Source organism: Heterocephalus glaber, unplaced genomic scaffold (assembly GCF_053883595.1).
Source record: "Heterocephalus glaber isolate CG9 unplaced genomic scaffold, H.glaber_assembly_v1.0 deba00000613, whole genome shotgun sequence".
Taxonomy (NCBI): Eukaryota; Metazoa; Chordata; class Mammalia; order Rodentia; family Bathyergidae; genus Heterocephalus; species Heterocephalus glaber.
Window position 1 is genome coordinate 1963609 of NW_028258152.1, and position 20167 is coordinate 1983775.

The 20167-nt window shown below is 33.8% G+C and overlaps 1 protein-coding gene across 5 annotated transcripts in view; it reads left to right on the top strand.

Moving 5' to 3' along the window:
• Positions 1 to 20167, top strand: part of Fbxw7 (F-box and WD repeat domain containing 7) — a 194586-nt gene that overhangs the window by 29641 nt on the left and 144778 nt on the right. For 2 of the 5 annotated variants that reach the window (XM_021247862.2, XM_087205782.1), the window contains exons 2-3: positions 18361 to 18428; positions 20080 to 20127. The exons of 1 other annotated variant lie outside the window; for it this stretch is intronic. The gene's annotated coding sequence lies outside the window, so the exon portion shown is untranslated. The remainder of the gene's footprint in view (positions 1 to 18360; positions 18429 to 20079; positions 20128 to 20167) is intronic. 2 more of the 5 variants (XM_087205781.1, XM_087205783.1) reach the window with 1 other exon arrangement.

Below are 20167 nucleotides of genomic sequence, written 5' to 3' on the forward strand. Positions count from 1 at the left end.
TAGTTCTGTTTATATTCTAGGTATTAGTCCTCTGGCAGTTTTTTTCCCATTCTGTAGCTTGTCTCTTCATTTTTTTTGTTATTTCCTTTGTTGTGCAGAAGCTTTTTAATTTGATATTATTCCATTTCTTGATTCTTGTTTTCTTAGCACTATTTGTTAAAGAGGCTTTTTCCATTGTATGTTTTGGCTCCTTTGTCAAAGATGAGATGTCTGAGTGTGCCTGGGGTTGTTTCTGCATTCTCAGTTCTGTTCCGTTGATCCACATGTCTGTTTTTTGTGCCGTTACCATGCTGTTTTTATCACTGTAGCTTTGTAATGTAATTACAAGTCCAGGATTGTGATGCCTCTTGCTTTGCACTTTACTCAAGATTGTTTTTGATATTCTGGATCTCTTGTAGTTGCATATGAATTTTTTTCTAGTTCTTTGCAGAATGCTGTTGGTATTTTGATTGGAAGTTTTGGTAATGTGGCCGTTTTGTCAGTATTGGTTTGACCTATCCAGGGACAGAAGATGCTTCCATTTTCTGAGTTCCTTTCTGATCATTTTCACAGTATTATACTTTTCATTGTAGAGGTCTTTCATTTTCTTGGTTAATCTCTAGCTAATTAGCTAATTAATTCTCTTTGAAACTGTTGTGAATGGTATTGTTTTCTTGTTTAGTATGTTAATCATTGTGTACAGAAATGCTGTTGACTTTTGTTTGTTGATTTTTGTATCCGGCTACATTACTGAATGTGGTTATTCTAAGAATCTCTTGGGTCTTGTTTGTACGTATGTCGTCTGTGAATAAGGATAGTTTGACTTCTTCCTTTTCTATATGTATCTCTTTTATTTCTTTCTCTTGAGAGGTAGCTCTGGCTAAATTTTTGGGTACTGTATTGGACAAGAGTGGTGAGACTGGGCCAGTGACTTGTGTCAGTAACAGTAAGTGGATGTAGACTTAATCTGATTTTACCTGTCAGTGTGCTAGGTCTGCCATAAATACCTCAGACAGGGTGGCTTAAAAAACAAAAAATCATTTTCTCACAGTTCTGGAATCTAGAAGTTCCAGATCAAGCTGTCGGTGGGTTTGATTTTTTAACAGGCCTTCTTTCTATTCCTCATATGTTCTTCCCTTGGTATGTATGCTACATTGTAACCCTTTGTGTCAGGATTTCCTCCGTTTATAAAGAAACATCAATTTAGCTGATGGCTTGGTCTTCAGATTCAGTCAACTTCTAAGGTATTTGGGGGAGAGCACAGTTCAGTTAGAGGCATAACCTCTTAGCAGGTTTTAATATTGTGGAAAACCTTTCCTTCAAATCCTTTAGTTTTCATCCTCCCTCTCTGTTATTCTTTGGCTGTTTTGTTTCTTCTCTGACTTTTCTTCTGCTCAGTCATTTGGAATTGAAATTTCTTTAGTCTTGGTCCTAGGCTACTTTTCTTATTTTATTTTTTTTCTTCCCCAAGCATTCTCACCACTTTGATTTGCAGTTCTGAAGCATTACATATCTGTTGCTCTAACACTGACTTAACTAATTTCTAGACCTGTTTTGTGATTTCATATAGCTATCTCAAAGGTAGTTCAAACAAAATAATCCAAATCTGAACTCCAAATGATGCTGCTCCATGTGATTTGGCCCTTAGCCTACCCTTAGTCTACCTCCTTAGTCTTATCTTGTGCTTCTCTCTCTCTTCTCTTTTTTTTTCTTCTGTTATTGTAATGGTTCCTCTTGGCCCATATGTAATGTTGTTTTTCCCTCAGAATATTTGTTTTTGTTATAGCCTGTGTCTGTGCACCTTACCTTTCATTGTAAAAAAGACCCAATTTTTCATATATACAAAAGATGTGAACACTAGTCATTAGGGAAATACAAATTGAAACTATGAGATAATCACTAAAAACAACTAGAAAGGCTAAAATTAAAAGGTTGGCCACAACAAATTTTCCAGGAAAATATCCAGAACTCTTATAAATTGCTGGTGTATTAAATGGTAGAGGAACTCAGGAAAACCTCTGGGAATTTCATATAAATTTAATCTTACTCTTACCTTTGAGTATAGCAGTTCTGCTCCTGGGTGATTTCCCAAGGGAAGTGAAAGCATATGTCCACAAAAAACTTTAAAAAGAAAATATAGTAGATTTATTCATAATGGCCGATATCTGGAAGTAACTTAAATGTTAACTATTAGGCTAAAGGATAAGAAATTTTTGGTATAGTCACCCAGTGGAATGCTACTTGATAATGAAAAAGAACTACTGATGTAGCAAAATGACACAGATGAATTTCACAGACATACTCGTAAAAGAAACTGAATACAATACTGTGTGGCTTCATTTATTGTGAGTTCCAGGACAGCACGAAAAGAAATAGTGGACAGCGATCAGCTTTTGGTGGTGGAGAAGCTGCTGTGGAGCTGGGGAGAGGCGCAGGAGTTTCCAGAAGTGTTCAGTGTGCGATGGAGTTGTGGGCCCCCGGCTTTGTATACTTGTTAAAGTTGTATGGTTAAGAGTGTATTTCAAGGTGTTACATTTTATCTAGAAATTATAAAAAGTAATCGACTTGGATGGCAGGAGTGGTGGGCATAGATGAAAGAAGAATTAATAGAATGTTGATGGTTGTGTAGGTTGAGTAGCAGGTGTACAGGCATTTACTCTTTTTGTGTGTGTTGGAAATCTTCCACATAAAAGGGTTGGTTTTTAATCACAAAGTTATGAACAAACAGCACCTGTGTCTCACCATCAGCTGCTTACAGATACTCAGTATGATACCCTGTTCTTGAGAATCACACTCTTGATTCCATTCTCCCTTTTTCCTAACAACTGTCCTGAATCCTTCTTCACTTTTAAAAATCTTTCAACAGTCAGTCTAAAGGTCACTAGCACAAGCAAAAGCATTTCTTGACTCAGAACACTCAGTAGGATTAAGTGTCCTTTGATAGTTTTTATCACAAGCACCATTTGTTTGTTTGCTCAGAATCAGTGTCTTCCCTAGACTGGGTTTCCAGAGGGCCTGGGGTTGTGGCTGAGAGATAGATAGGACTAAGAGTGCAAGGTGCCAGACACACAGTACCACGGATGTTCACAGCGGAGATTACAGGGAGCTACATTTTATGATTAGATTTTATAAATTCTAAGTGTATACTATTGAATTTAACTGCAAATCTTAAATCTGCAAACACCTGACTTTATGATATTCATGGAAATTGGTGTTTTCCTAGTACTTTGAAGTGCTTTTAACTCTGATAAATATTGAAACTGTCATTTCATGTCTTAATTTTTCTCTTTGAGTAGCACCTAGTGTTGAAAATGCTCAATTTATGTGAGCAGTATATAATATATAGTTATAGCGAGTATGAACCATGTTAGAAAATCTAGCGTTCATGTGCTCTTGAGTATTCTGAAGTTACTGAAAATAGGGGCTTTGGGTATTACAGTAGTTCAGGAGTGATCTTTCTAAGAAACACACCTGAGCACCAAGTCACTTTTTGAACCTTTTAGTAACTGCTCATTGTGTGGAATAAAGTCCAGATTCCAGAGCAGCACAGATATGGGTATTAATGAACTGACAGATATTTCTTCTTTCTTTTTGGTACTGGGGATCGAACTCAGGACCTTGAGCTTGCCAGGCAGTCGCGGTGCCACTGAGCTAAATCCCTGGCCCCATTTCTTATTTCTTAATAATTTCTTACATGCATGTTACATTCTAGCCTCACTTAATTAAAATTTTCTGAATTTACCATGGTGTTTGCCCCGTGTGTTTTTGTATATTCGCTGTGCACTTAACCTAAAATACATCAGCCTTTATTCAGTCTCAAATGTCTCCTCATGGAAGGTTTAAAAAAATCCTCTCTAAGCTCAATAAATTAAATCTTTCAATATTATCAGCTATATTACAGCAAGTTTTCTAGATGCCTGTCTTACTTGTTGAATTGAATTGCTTGAGGACTAGTGTCGAATGTTAATATTTGCAATATCTTCCAAGCCTTGCGTGCTGTACTTGATTGATCAGTGCTGATTGGATAAATGAACATTTACGCTTTTCATTCTGAGAATATTATAAGAGTTGTTTCTTTAGTTGCTTAATAGGAGATGGCACAGATATCTATACAGATTGACTCAGTGGGGAAACAAAGAATAATTAAGTAAAGTACAAGTAGCCTTATCTAGGAACAACTTTGTGCAGTTGGGATATGTTATTAAATTACTTAGAGTATAAGGTTGAGTTTCTGAATGATAACGCTGTAGTTGTTAAATGGCATGCAAGAAAACTAAGCTCATACGGCCAAAATGGAAAACTGCAGAGCGAGAGTCTGTGGGGTCTCTGATGTTTCAGGGGCTGACAGAAGGCTGCTTTATCAGCAGCATTCAGGGACGAATTGCTTTATTGGCTGAAGCACACTGGTAGCTTTGTCAGTGCAAAGAGCCAAGAGTTCTTATTTCTATTCATGATTATGTTAGAGTAGTGAAGTAGAAGCAGTTGACCTTCTCTTAAGCAGAAAATAGACAGTTTTTACAAGTAGATTAAAGCATTTAAGGGATGTGACAGAGAAGTAAATTACTACTAAACCTCTAAAAATATGGAGTTCTTTTTGGTGTGTGTATCAGTTTTAACAATGACTGCCCCAGACCCTTTGATTGGTATTTAAAATAATAACCTTAATAGGATGATTTTGTAGGGTTAGATCATTGTGATTGATAAAAATGAATTAGAACGGGTAAACTTTCAGCTGCTAAGTGATACTAGATGTTAAGAACAAGTGAGATACAGGATCAACTAGAGAAGATGCAATACATTTGGCATACCTTTAGAATTTATTTTTTTTTAGTGAATGAAATGCATTTTACTTATTAGAATCATTTTGGAAGTATTGGTTTGCTTCTGTTAACTTACATGAAAGATTAAACTAGTGGGAGACACTAAAGACTTGCTTCTAAATGGAAATTCTTCAAAACAATAATTTTTAAACAGGAGTCACAGAATTAACTACTGTATAGTTGTAGGGAAATAAGAAATTAATAGCAACAATTCATTTTAAGTATAAAAATTTCAAGTTTTGAAATCCTTAAAAGTATAAAAAATAGAAGGAAGATTTAAAAATGTACAACTAAATTACCAGATTCTAATATTTACTACCATTATTTCAGAACATTTAATAAATTATAATTGAAGATTACTAATGTCATCCTTCTGCCCCTCTTCTGAGAAGTTACTACTCTGAATATATCCTTTAAGTTTTTAATTCTTTTATTACACATTTGTATGGGAAGATAAAAAGTATTGATTTGATATTAAAATGTAAATAAATAGGATATAATTTGTTACCGTGTAACTGGCTCTTTTCACTTTGTGTTCCCTTCATTGACATTTTTATGTGCTTAAGCTTTATTTTAACCTCTGCATTGTTTTTTTCCATTATTTATGATGTTGAGTTTGATTACTTGAGTAAGACAGTGCTACATGATTACTTTTGTAAAAGTGCCTTTTCTCATGGTAATTGATACTACATCTGATTGGTAGTGCCTGGAGACTGATGAATACTGTTTCCCAGTAGCCTTTCACCCAATGATTTTGATATCCGTTGTTGATTTTTGCCTAACTCATTGATTGTATCAGTCCTTGCAAGATGATGCATTTCTAGTTCTGTTATTCGCTTCACATTTATTGGCTAGCATTCTTTTGTAAGGGAGAATTTCTACCATGTTTTCTTCATTATTTATGTGAGCTCTTGGTATTTTCTTTTATTCAGGGGGCTAAGATCCATCCTTACTTATTTTTTAGAGGTCCAAATGGTTAAAATTTACTCAGTAGGAACTCCTGCAGTCTGTTTTCTGTGTCTCCTTGACATGTCTCACCATTTTGAGAGCAGTTAATTATTTTCTGGCACAACAGAATGTTTCATCCTTACCTTATGTTTTTCCTGCCACAGACCTGGTGTAGGTTATTTCATGCATCAGGAATCCTTGTTCCTCTTGTGGGCAGTGGTATTTGGACGCCAACATCATGGGCATGGATGAGTTCTGTGTTACTGGGTGTCATTGCCTAGTAGCTCTATTGATAGGATAGAGCAAGGAAATATTGTACACTTTAAAAAGTCACTAATATTTGCAGTTCCAATCTAGCACCACAGGGCTTCTCTTCACTCCCTGTTTGATATTTGTTTCTCTCTTTCTCTATATTGAGGGTCCTAGTTACCAGTAACATTAGTATACTAAGTTTATTCATTTGCTTTACCTATAATGCATAGGATATAATAATTGAATTACACCTGTACTGCTACCAACAACAAACCCAGTAAGTAAAACAAGGTAGGATTTCTATGCAGTTTTTTTGTTCTTAGAACTCTGACTATATACTTCCATTGAACTGTACTGTATTCTTTAAAAAAATTTTTTTAAGCATTCATCATATTTTTTGATCACCTCTTGTATATCCTAATCTAGATTTCTTTCCACTCCAAGGAAAAGAATAAAAGAAATAGAAAATGATATATTTGGAGTACATGTACAAATTTCTTACACTTGGAATCTTGGATTAAATAATTTGAATTGTTTGTGATGATGTTATGCTTATTTTTAATGCTTGTTTCCTTTTTTCCATTCATTTAGTTTGGCCTTATACTTTTCTATGCATTAATCTTGTGTCCTGAGAGAAGTTTAAATTTGAATATTTAATGATTAAAAATTAACCATTGCGGGCCAGGGATTTAAGCTCAGTGGTTTCACCGCCTCCTGCACAAGTGCAAGGACCCAAGTTCGATCCCCGGTACAAAAAAAAAGAAAAAAATTAACCATTGTAAGTATTTCATATGAACAGTATGCCATAAGTACATTGTTTTGCACCAGAGTTTTTGTTTTTTTCTGGAGGTTTTATAATGTTGCTAGTACTTTTTTTTGTCCCTTTCTCCCTGTTGTATGTATAGCTAAGTCATTGCCAAGAAGGTGTACTCTCTGCCATATCTGTGGTATACTGCCCCCCATAGCTATTATGCATTTAGATTGCAAAAAAGAGAGTATCTTTGTTTTATTTCTCTTTTAAAGGCAAAGATGGATGGTTCTTGTCTTTTCCTTAGTGAGACTCTTGCTTTCCATTTTGTGTATCTGATACTTATAAGAAAAAGTCTTCTATAAGGCTGAATTAAAAAATTGTACTACCAATCCAGAAATAGAGTCCAAATAAATAAAAAGTGAAAAAGAGATTATATGTACACATATATGAAGCAAAGTTTTTTTTCTTCTTTGACATAAAGAACTATATATCTGAAAAGAGAAACAGACTTGAATCCATTAAAATGAAACAACTTCTCTGAGAGAAGACATAACAAAATTGGATTGTATAGTAGAAAATATTTGTAATATAGCAAAGTGTTAATGAATATAATAAAGAACTTTTCTAAAATAATAAAAATTAGAAAAGGGATTATGGATAAAGACAGGAACTTAGTTACCTTCTCATCACTGAGACACAATACCCAACACCCACAGCTTTAAAGTAGGAGAGATTTATTTTGGTTCACAGTTTGTAGATGTTTCAGTCCATAGTTGGCTGGCCCAACACAGGACTGCATGGCACAGGAGAAGTGGCTCATTTCATGGTGGCAGGAAGCAGAGAGAGAGACACACACACACACACACACACACACACACACACACAGATCAAGGGAGGAGAGAGGGAAGTAGCTTTCTAGGCCACATCCGCAATGATCCACCTCCTCTGACTAGGCATCACCTCCCAATATCATATTCAGTGATAGTCCACTGATGAGTATCACACCTCCATGATCCAGTCACATCCTTAAAGCCTCACCTAGAGCACATAAATCTTTGAGAGGACATCTAGATATAAACCATAACAATTAGGAATCAAAAATCTCATTTTAAGAGAGTAAAGACATAAACACAGACTAAGAAGAGCCAAGAAAAATATTTAACTGTCAGATTAATTGGAAATATCAATATAAATCCATGAATATATCATCTGTCCTCTCTACTCACCCTCCATACACCTATCCACCCATCTACTCATCTGTCTATCCGTCCATCCTTCCATCCATCTGATGGTTGTAGAACCAGGAACAGTTTCTATAGAAGTGATTACACTCAGTATCCATGTCATGATCTCTAGATACCTTTACCCACCAAAAGGATCCAAGGCTTCATGGAAAAATTGATATCCCAGTTCTTGGAAAAACACACAGGAATCAAGAAAACAAGTATTTAAAAGAAGCTAATGAGCAACATTATGAAAATGAATCCAAAGGAATTTATACTGGCCAAATCTGAATAACATGAATTATTCAATAAAAGAGTGATTACAATTAATAAATCTTGAATTGAGAGAATAATGCTTGAGTATAGAATGACAAGAAAAGGAAAAGTTCTTCGCTAGAGAATTGAGGAGCAATGCTAGAGTTCAAAAATTATCATACCATAAACTCCAAAGAAACAATCTAAGCCAGAAACACCAATGGATGCCAAAACTTTTGGGTGAAAGACAGCTGGAAACCCAATGTGTGTATATATATACACGGTGCTTAATTGTCATCACACAAGTCACTAACAAAGGGGAATTGTGTCATTACAAGGGAAAGATCTTAGGTTGCCACCTGAACCAAGTGTCGGTTTTGTAGTACCATATACAACCTGACAAACACGTTCCCTTTGTTGTGATGTAATGTGGAATGAAGTAGCCTTTGCAGTGTTTTTGCCTGATATATTTGTTTTCAATTCAGTCAGGTCCTCAAACTTGGTCTCTTATTTCTAGGAATTACAGAGATTTGTCAAATCATACTTTGGGAAACTGTAAGACAAACCTAGTATGTGGGACAGTCTATAAGAAAACTTTCCAGGAATCTCATATATATTGTTTTAAGAAAAGAGGGTGTTTATTAGGATGGGAGAGACCAAAGAGATGTAAAAACAAAGTAAAATATAAATTTTGATTTGCTCTTGGATTTATCACCCTACTCCTGAGGCTAAAAAAGTATCTTAGGGACAGTTGAGAAAACTTGAGCACATTACTGGTTAAAACACAGTTTAAAAATTGATAGCAGAAGGGCCAGGGATTTAGCTCAGTGGTTTCGCTGCCTGCTGCGCAAGCGCAGGAACCTGAGTTCAATCCCCGGTACCAAAAAAAAAAAATAAATAAATAGAATACAAAAATTGATAGCAGATTATCTTGTTTTTCCTTTTTCTTTTGAACCAGTTAGTTGTCTTACCCAATGTATTATATTTTTAAAGAGGTTTTAAAAGATGTGTTTTTTTACTTAATACATATAGTCTGATAAAATTAGTATATGTAAAATACATTTTGATCATTTACATCTCTAAATGGCTAGTGTCATTTCATGAAAGCTCACATTATGTGTAATTATCTTCCAAATAGGTTGCTTAAAAAGGCTTCCACTTCCACCATTATCACATTCCGCTTTAATAGCTATGTAATCAGATTTACTGCTTCTTTGTTTATTGTTTATGAGGTTACTGCTTTTAAGCCTTATTTTAGAGCTTTAATTTGAGAATAGTAAGAACCAGGTTAATTTCATTAAGACAAGATTGTTTTCTCAAAAAGCATTCTATTTTTAAAATTTTCTCCAACTTAAACCTAACAAAAAACCCCACAGTTTCAAAAAAAGGACTTGAACAGACACATCTCCAAAGATACAAAGTTGATAATAAACACATTAAAAAGATCCTGAACACCATAAGTCATTAGGGAAAGGCAAATAAAAAACACAAGATACCACTTGACTATTATAAAAAACATGGAAAATAACAAGTGTTAGTGAGTATGTGGAAAAATTGGAGTTTTGAGGTATTGCTGATGGAAATATAAAAAGCTTTTTAGCTGCTGTGGAAAAAAACATGCCAGTTTGTTAAATGTAGAATGACCATATCATCCAGCAATTCCATTTGTATATGTGTCCCCAAAAGAACGGAAAGAAGGAACTCAGATAGCTAACAAATACACCAAAGGTCATAGTAGCATTATGCACAATAATCAAAAAGTGGAAACAATATCAAATATGTATGAACAAATGAATGGATAAACAAATGTGCGTACATAGAGTAGAATATTATTCAGCCATAAGAATGGAATTTTTGTACCTTCTCCAACATAAATGAACCTTGAAAATACTGTGCTAAGTGAAATAAGCAAGATAGGGAAGAACAAATATTGTGTGACTCTACTTATATGAGGTAGAGTAGATGAATTCGTGAAGCCAGAGAGTATAATAGAGATTACTAGAGGGGAGTGGGAATTTATTGCTTAATAGATAAAGAATTTCTTTTTGGGATGAAGAAAAATACTGGAAATGAATAGTGGTGATGGATGTACAACATCGTGGATGTAGTCAATGCCACCGAATTGTACATGTAAAAATTGTTACAGTGGATAATTCTCATGTAGTTTACTATAACAAAATATTTTAAAAAGTACTATTTTTGATGTTACTTATGAATAGTTTTTCCAAAATAGTGTTAAGATTGTCACTTACTGTTTTCTTGCTCTCTTTGAATAGCTATTAAAATCTTATGCATTTGGAAATATAGCTATGTGAATGAAAACACTGTCTTAGGAAAGAATTTTAATCTAGTACTTTGGGGTAGTAGAGGAAAATCTTACATACTTGACCTATTTCACCATAAGTTACACAGTATCAGCTATTTAAATTTATAGATTGAAAAGAAAAATAACTTTCTCCTTTTGGGCCTGTAGAAACAAATCAAATTTGAAAAGGTTGCATGTTTCCTGAGTTGTGGGCATAGAAAAAGAGATCAGTAAGGTAAGTAATATAACACTGTAGCAGGTGCTTATCTACCTGATCAAATTTAATAATACCCCGAAGAAGTAAAAATGTAGATAAGTAAAACTGAGTAATGTTAAGATGACATTTGAAAAATTCGAATTATAATATGTAGTAGTTGAGTATTTGTGGGTTTTGGGCCTTATTTTCTTAAAAATATACATATTTTTACTTTTACTATGTGCTCTTTCAAGCATTTCCATTGTATCCTTTTTAAGTCATTCTACCATTTCATTTAGGCATTTTCATTATTTGGCTTATAAGATTTCCAAATGCATATGATATTTTAAATAAGTGTCCAAAGAGGACAGAAAGAAACTAGAAAAATCACTGTCCATCACTGTGACGCAGATAAGACTGATGCTCATACTCTTCCAAATAGCCTTTCTGGAGCAACTCTTTTATCTTACTCTAATTCTTATCTTACTCTTATTTGGAATTAAGACTTCTATTGTCAAGAACTGTGAAGAGTCTGGAATTTTACCTGTGCTTGGAAACTAACCAGTTACTGACTCATGGATCCTCACAGAAGACATGAGCCTCCTGAGTTAGAGTTGAAAGATAATTATTACAGCAAGTAGTGGTGGTTAGTCTACATATTTAATTTGTGGCCAGTTTCCCAAGCACCAGTTCCCATGCAGCAGTTTGAGGAGGGCCAGAAGATACTTGTACACATAGTGTGTGACCTTACTGGAGGGGAATCCTCAGTTCAGAGACCTTGAATAGTTTATAATAGGAAATAAGAATGCCTGTCTTTCCTGAGGAGAGAGACACTGTCTCTTCTTCCAAGGCCATTTCTATAAAAATATCCTCAAAGATAGCGCAGATCACTGCACTGTATTTTAGCCCCCAAGGTGCAGAAACATGGGGGTTCCATAGGGAATTGTCGCTTAATAATATTTTCTACTTATTTTACACTGTCTTGTCTTCCAGCAAATTTTCCTGTGAATGTACCGCTCTGGTTTATCTGAGAGACAGAAAATAATGACTTACCTGTTCAGATAGGTTTGCCAGCTTTTAAAAACAGATTAGCCATTTTCTTATTGTTGAGTTTGGGAGTAGTTACTTGCTTGTGGATGAAGTGCTTTGTCAGATAAGTGATTTGCAAATATTTTCTCTCAATTTGTGACCTATCTTTTCATCTGCCCTCTTCCCCCAGTACTGGGGATTGAACCTAGAGCCTTTGCACTAAGCTATCATCCCCATTTTTCCGAAAGTATCTAAATTGCCACATTCTTCAGTATCTTATACAAGCAAAAGTTTCTAATTTTAATGAAGCTATCACATTTTTCTCTGATGAATTGTGTTTTACAAAGTCTGCCTCTTTGAAAGTCACAGATTTTTTTTTCCTTTACTCTCTCCTAGGTATTTTATTGTTTTATGTTTTACGTTTCTGTAATCTGCCTTATATTACTTCTTGTATGTTATGAATTAGAGTTCAGGGTCATTGTTTTGGCTTGTGGAGATCCAGTTTTAATACTGTTGGAAGAGGCCGTTTTTTCCTTGTTGAATTGCCTTTGTATCTTTGTCAAAATCCATTGTTCTTATTTGTAAGTATCTGTTTCTGCACTTAAACTCTGTTTATTGATATATGTCTGTCTTTTTACTTAATATATCATTGTGTTGAATGATAAGGCTTTTAGTAATTACTGAAATTAGTGTTACTTCCGTTAAGTTTTTCTTTCTCTAAATTGTTTTGGATATTTAGTCCCTTTGCTTTTCCGTATACATTTAAGAACCAGCTTGTTGATAATTACAAAGATATTTGGTCTTCTGTTATCACAGATTACCTACCCATGGATTTAATCAACCACAGAAAAATATTTAGAAAAAAATATGCCTGTATTGAACATGTACAGATTTTTTTCTTGTCGTTATTCCCTGAACATGGCATTTACATTGTATTGGGTTCTAAAAGTAATTGAGAGCCGATTTACAGTATGCTAAAATATTGTACCATTTTCTATAAGACGCTTAAACATCTGTGGATTTTGGTATCCATGGGGATTCCTGGAAACCAACCACTCTGCCAAGGGTGACTATATTCTGAGATTTTGATTGGGATTGTGTTGAAGCTTCATATCAATATGATAATCACATTTTAAAAATATTGATCATTTAATTGATGATATATTTCTCTATTTTTAGATCTTTGATTAGTTTCATCAGTTTAGTAGCTTTTAGCTTACATATTCTGCACATATTTTGTAGATACACAACTATTTCTCTTTGATTTCGATGCTATTTTTAAATGGTACTGCTTTAAAAGTTTTTGATGTACTAACTCATTGTTAGTATATAAAAATATAACTGATTTTTGTGTATTGACCTTTTATCCCATGACTTGTTATAATTATGTATTAGTTCTAGAAGCTTTTTTGTAGGTTTAAGTTTGCTATGTAGAGAATCATGATTTTTAGTAAAGACTCTTTAAATTTCTTCATTTATAATTTGTATGCCTTTTAGTTTTCTTTCTTAATTGCATATACAGCACTAGCACTTTACAGTACACTACTGAACGGAACTCGTGAGAAAAAACACATTTTACTATACAAAGGGAAATAGTTAAAAAATAAAGATTATAGATAAGATCTACCAGTCTGAGAAGAATTCCCCTACAGCTTTCTCAGCAATAGAATCAGTGTTATTTGGATTATTTTCATTCCAAGTTGTGTCATAGTATCATCTCAAAATAAAGCAGAGATAGAGAAATTGGAAGAATCTTAAAATGCCTGATGTCTGTGCTAATGATTCTAATAGAAACTGTTTAGTACAGTATTCAGCTTTTTGGTCTTTTATCACTTTTTTATCATTATATATAATGTTAGCTGTAAGCTTATGTAGATACTGTATCCGATTAAGGAAATTCTCTTTTATTCCTACTTTGCTGAAAAAATTAGAAATGGATGTTAGATTCTGTCAAATGCCTCTTCCACAGCTATTGAAATGTGTTTTTTTTTGTTAGTATGATCTGTTACATTGTTTGATTTTCAAATATTGAACCAGTTATATATTCTTGTGATAAACTGTACTTGGTTGTGAGCTCTTACTCATTTTTTATATTGTTGGATTGGATTGGCTTATATTTTGTTGACAGTTTTTATGTATGTTCATAAAGGGTGTTGTCTGTTGTTTTCTTGTAATATCATTGTCTCTCTTTGATATTTTGAGTTGAGAAATATTCTCTCTTCTTTTTCTGCAAGAGACAGTGGTTAATTGGAATTATTTTTCCTAATGTTTTAAAGCATTTGCTGTGAAACCATCAAAACATGTTTTCTTTTCTAGAATGTTTTTAACTACAAATTTGTTTTCTTTTATATATGTAGGAAAATGTAACAGTATGCTATTCTACAGTAGACTTTTTTTACAGTAAACTTTTTTAATAAGTAGGGATATACTCAAATAATTAGTATAGTATAATAATACTCAGATAGTAACGTAGTTATTCATTAAGTAGTCTGTGCAGTACATAGCAATATGTGCTATACTTTCATATACTGGCAGCAGATTAGGTTTGTTTATGCCCACACCACAGATTTCTAACGTCTTCTATCAGGCCTCCAAGACTGTGCCATCCCTGGGTGGTAGGAACTTTTCAGCTCCATTATAATCTTATTTGACCATATTCTTCATATATGCTATCTGCTGTTGAGCAAAACATTTTTAGGCAGTGCATGATTGTACTTGGTTCTAGGTAGGGCTGCCTTTTACTGAGTACATTATTTCAAATAAATCCTATGGGCTTTTGTTTCCCCCATTTGTTAAAAGTGTATTAATAGATATAATTTTGTGGAATTCTCTTTTTTTTTCTGTAAAGTTAGATTGAATATGTAATCTTACAGATTGTATGATGCTTTGACTCCTAATGTTTTAATTTTTTGCAGAGTCTTCTAGTTGCAGATATCAAAGTAGGTAGCACTTTATCTTTCTAGATAAAGTTTATATTTTGGGAAATAGAATTAAAATTCAGTGGTTGTACTACAATAAATGGCTTAACTGAGACTTAGGTTGATTTAAGGAATAGGATGGTAGTGAAAGATATAAGTCACAGGCATCAGAAGTACTTTTTAAAAATTGGTAATAAGAACTGAGGAATTTAGGAATTTTTTAAGGTTTGTGGAAATGTCAAAAAACAGTGAGGGAATAACTGTAAATATGAGATTGTGTAGAAATATGGCTGAGTTGTATTGAGACTTTGTACTGTTTTGACAACTGGAACAAATCAAGATGTTTTGAAAGTATCATGAGTTTTCTTTTTAATTTGCCTGTAGTGTCTATGAGAATGTCCTCAGAAGGTTGAGAGAATTCTTTAAAATTGAGGCACTAAAAGTGAGCATTCCTGTACAGATTTGTAGAATAGAGCCAGATGCTTGAGCGTAAATATTGAATTCTGTGCCTTCTTTGTTAAGGAAATAGAAATGCAGCATGAGATATTTTAAGTAGAAATTTACATCTTTTACTGAAAGTATCTATGGCATGAAGTAGGGCTTTTTTTTGTGGTTTTGTTTGTTTGTTTCTTTTTTCAGTCCTGGGAGATTGAACTCAGGGTCTTCATACTCAGCTACATCCCCATGCTTTTACAATTTTATCTTGAGATGATTTTTGAGGCCTCGGCCTCCCAGAGTACTGGGGTTGCCGACTTTCACCACCATGCTTGGCTGTGGTGTATAGTTTTTAAAAGACACCTGAAGCAGGAACTGCCAGGCAGAAGTGTATACACATGTACTGGTGGGGTGGAGCAGGAGGTTGTGGGGTTTCATTAATTTACTCAGTGACGTGTAACTTAAAACTTAAGAAATATTTCAGGAATTTTCCATTTAGTATTTTCAGACTGTGGTCAACTGCAGGTAACTGAAACTGTGGAGAGTGTAACTGAGGAGGCCGGGGGGTGGGGGGGCGGTCGGGCAGGCTTCGGTACTTAGAACTCTTAGCTAGTTGAGATCCTGCGTTTTTATATCTTTCTAGTGTGGTTCCGAAATTAGAATTGAAAACAAGAGTAACAATCTAAGAAAATGAATTATGAACACCATTTAAAGATGTTCAAGTAAACAAATTCTGTTGGTTTAAAGTGAAAGTTTTAATTAATGCATAAAAACTATGTACTTTATGGGGTACCATGTGATACTGTATAATGTAAACATTGTGTAATGTTTGAATCAGGATAAGCATATCTACCTCTTGAAACATTTATCATTTCTTTGTGAGGGAAATATTCAAAATCGTTTCTTCTAGCTTTATTGAGAAATCGTTATTACCATTTTTTTTGTAGTTACCTTATGCAGCAGAACACCAGAACTAATTTTTTCCTGTCTTACTGTAACTTAGAACCTTTAAAAATGTTAGATTATTAAATACCAGAATTTACATGGTTATAGTTGGTACCATGCCTGAACTCATTATACGTCTTTTATTTTAGGGTAGGGAAGACTGATTTGCTTATATCCTTAGTGTCTTCTCTGGGATCTTTAGAATTGCTGTAAATCACAAAATTAGATAAGTAACCTTAATAAACCCGTATGTGGTTCTGTGGGCTCTTTAGATTTGGCATGGAGTCTATTGTTTTGAGTTGATTTGTTCATTGTTTCTTCTTGACTTCAAAGTTGACTGTAAACTATGACCTTATCCTTCTACTATTTGGCTTTTTTTTTTTTTTGAGAAGTTTGACTTTGCATACAGTAAATTGATCTTAAGAACATAACAACTTCTCATAAAGAAGGTGTTTGTGCTCTTTTTGTCTAGTGTGCCTCCTACATTTTTGTTCATAACAAAGAATACCCATTTTGGGCACTTTAAGTCTTAAAGCTTAAAGCTTGGTGAAAACTTTACAATTTTAAAATTCTTAACTTTTATTTATGTATTGATTAAGTGATTGTACTGGGCATTGAATCCAAGGAACACTGAACTATATCCCTGGTCCTTTTTTACTCTTGAAACAACTTGCTAAGTTGCCCTGGTAAATTGAGATCCTCCTGCCTCAGCCTCCCAAGTAGCTGGGATAGCAGGTATCTTCACCATGCTCAATACAAAGACATGGATCTTAAGCATTTTTTATTCTTGAAGGAGTACATGATGAGTTTGAAGTCCAGTCTGGGAGTACAAAGCAAGACCCTGTCTCATACAGAACGAAAACTAGGTTTTGACCCTGTAGCTGCCTGTTAGGTGCAAGGTCCTGAGTTACCTTGTGCCTATCTGCACCCTGTTTGGATAGTTGATGATCTTCAGGCAGATACCTCACCATTCCTCCTGATTCCAAGTTTCCAAGTTAGGAAAGGAGATCTGTGACATGTTGAAGTCTTATAGCCAATACCACGCAAGATTCAGGAAAATTCCTGTATTTGTTTGATAGGTCTTCCCAAATGCTACTTGTGCCTTTAAAAGAATATTGCTCTACTGAGAAACTTAAATTCCTCAGCCTCTGGGAATTGTTAAGGAACCTGAGTTATCAGGGACTATGTTATCCTCTTCCCCCTAAATTTTGTTTGCAAACAACAACAACAACAACAATAACAGCATCTCAAGACAAATAGGTTGTTGTAATAATAAGGCAGATATTCTTAGGTCTGTTAAAGTTTTCACATCTAATCAAATAATGTTTGATTTAGAGAAAGGAATAGAAGTTGGTTAGAAGTTGGGTTGGAATAAAAACCCCAATGACTAGGTAAATATAATGGAGAAGTGTTTAAAAAGAAATAGGACTGTGTTTATATTTTCATTAAACAAAGGTACCATATAAGTATTAACAAAAAAATTTAGGTATATAAGAACATTTATTTGCAAGGATTTTTTTCAGCATATTCAGAAGAGTTTTCTTTAATAGGTCCTGATTTTAAAAACCTAAGATTTTCTAAGTAATAAGGCTGAGCAGTTTGCTTTACAGATTTTATGAATGCCTGCCTTGGGCATTTTCTTGCTTTTGAGATTAGTGTCCAAGTTCAGTATTAATGCTTTTAAAATATGCATGCAAAATTACTAATGTGTACATTTAACTTGAGCCTGGTTAGGACAAATTTAGCAGAATTTTATAAAAAGTGTTCTTTACCATTGTAAGTTGTGCATCTTCAAGTGAAAATCTTATGCTGTATCTCAAATGATCGAGCATGCAGGTTTTGGATTTTTGGGTTAGAGTGCTCAAGTAGAGAAGTCTTTGCAGATATCCCAGTACCTGAAAAACCTTTGAATTCTGAAGCCCTTCTGGTCCCAACCATTTCAGATAAGGGATCCCTAACCAGTGGTCGAAAAGCATGAGCAATCCTTTGTGGTAAAATTTAGAGTTACATTGAAATTACTCTTAAACTTACAAGTATAAAATGACCAGTCATATTTAAATTACCTTTATGTAGCCAATAGAAATAAAATAGAATATATTGTTAGGAGATTTCAGATTTTTCAAATTAGTCAGTTACTTAGTAGTATCATGGCCTAAAGTTATTTTATTAAGAAGTATTTTTTTTTAGTTTTTTAATAAACTTTAAAAATTGACGTTTACATACAGAGAAATATAGATAAATTTTTCTATGTTACTGTACTTTTACAAAGTGAATACACTTTTACACCTTTTAACCCCAACCTAGATCAAGATATCAACTCCTCAGAAGCCTTCTTGTATCCTGTCCCAGTCAATAATGCCTTCACAAGAAAGGTAAACCACTCTTCTGACTGAATAACCAGAGATAAGTTTGGTTTTTTGTTGAATTTTATAAAAATATGAAGTGTAGTATGTGCTGTTTTGTCTTGACTTCTTTGAGACAGCATTGAATTTTTCAAATTTGTCATATTTTGTTTGTAGCATTGTTTTTTTTTTTTTTAATTTTCCACTATAGATCAGGATTCCATTACTATAGTTTATTTCTTCTTTCTACTTACTGATAGATGTTTAGATTGTATATCATTTGGGGCTCTTAACCCATAATGTTGTGATAATTCTTGTTTACCTTTTTTGTGCACATATGTACCTGTTTCTGCTGAGTGTGTACTTGGGGGATGGTACTGCTTAATCATTGGGAGTGTGTGTTTTCAAGATTAGTAGATACTTCAGTTTCTCATTCTTTTTATACTGTTTTACAATTCTGATTCCAGTGTATGAGGATGCCAGTTACTGTACATTCTGTTTTACATGCAGTTGGTGCTCTTTGATTTTTAGATAAAAATTAGTTGCTTTGCCGGGGATTTAGCTCAGTGGTTCTGGCACCTGCCTCGCAAGCGCAAGGTCCTGAGTTCAATCCCCGGTACCAAAAAAACCCACAAAAAACTAGTTGTTTTGTTGGATTATAGTCTCTCATTGTGGTGTTAGTTGGTATTTTCTTAATAGTGATGGTGAGTGCCTTTTCTAGTGATCTTTTAAAAAGTTTTGTTTGAGTCTTAGGCTGTCTTAAAAATCAGGCTTTTTCTTGGAGATTTGAAATAGTTTTGTTGTTTGAAATATATTTTGGGTATGAGTCCTTTGTTGTACATTGTTAATAGTTTCTTCACATTTAAAAAAGAATATTTCTTAATTGTAAGGAAATCCAGTTTGTTTTGTTTTCCTGTGTCCTGTTTGATTGTTTTAATAAAATAAGCTTTGAAAAATTGCAGTTTACATACAGAAAAGTACTATATGAATTTTTCTGTGTTGTTGTACTTTTATAAAGTGAATACAAAGTTGAATTTGCTCAACTCTAAAGTTGTCAATTTTCTTGTCATATTATTGAAACTTTATTTTTAAGAATTTTATGTTTAGGTCTCAAATATACCTTTTCTTTCCCTCTTTGCTGTGGCCTGTGATGGATAATATGGATAATATTAATTTGATTGATTTTGATTTTAGCAAAGGTAGTCATAGAAAATCTGTTGGTTTGGTTTACTCATAAGAAAGCATTGTTTTATTTTTATGTGTAGTTTAACATTTTCTGCTAGGTTGTTTTGGTGATTCTTTGAAAGGAATTTTTAGACAGTTTTATTTCACAACTCTAGGAGAGGCAGGTTTTTGGGTTTTTTTATAATATGTTATGTTCTCCCTTACTTGGTGTGTTTTACTTTTGAAGAGTCATAACGGTGGTTTGAAAACGAGGAGTTGTTGTAGTCATGTGCAGGTACTGTAAGCAGATGACTTAGTCACTATAAGGCATAAAGTGATTAGAAAAAATATATGTTCTCATTCACATCTTCAGTAAAGCTAGCATATATTTTGAATTTGAAGTGTTATATTTAAACAACCTTCATATTAAACAGAATTCTTAGGTAGATTTTACAGAATAGGTATAACTTTGAAGTTGAAAAATTGTATCTTACTTATTTATTTTTTTATTATTTAGGGAGTCTCATCCATCAGGAAGATTTTTAAAAGGCTCTCTAAATAATTGGTAAGTACTTAACTCCATGTTAAATACTTTGCATATTACT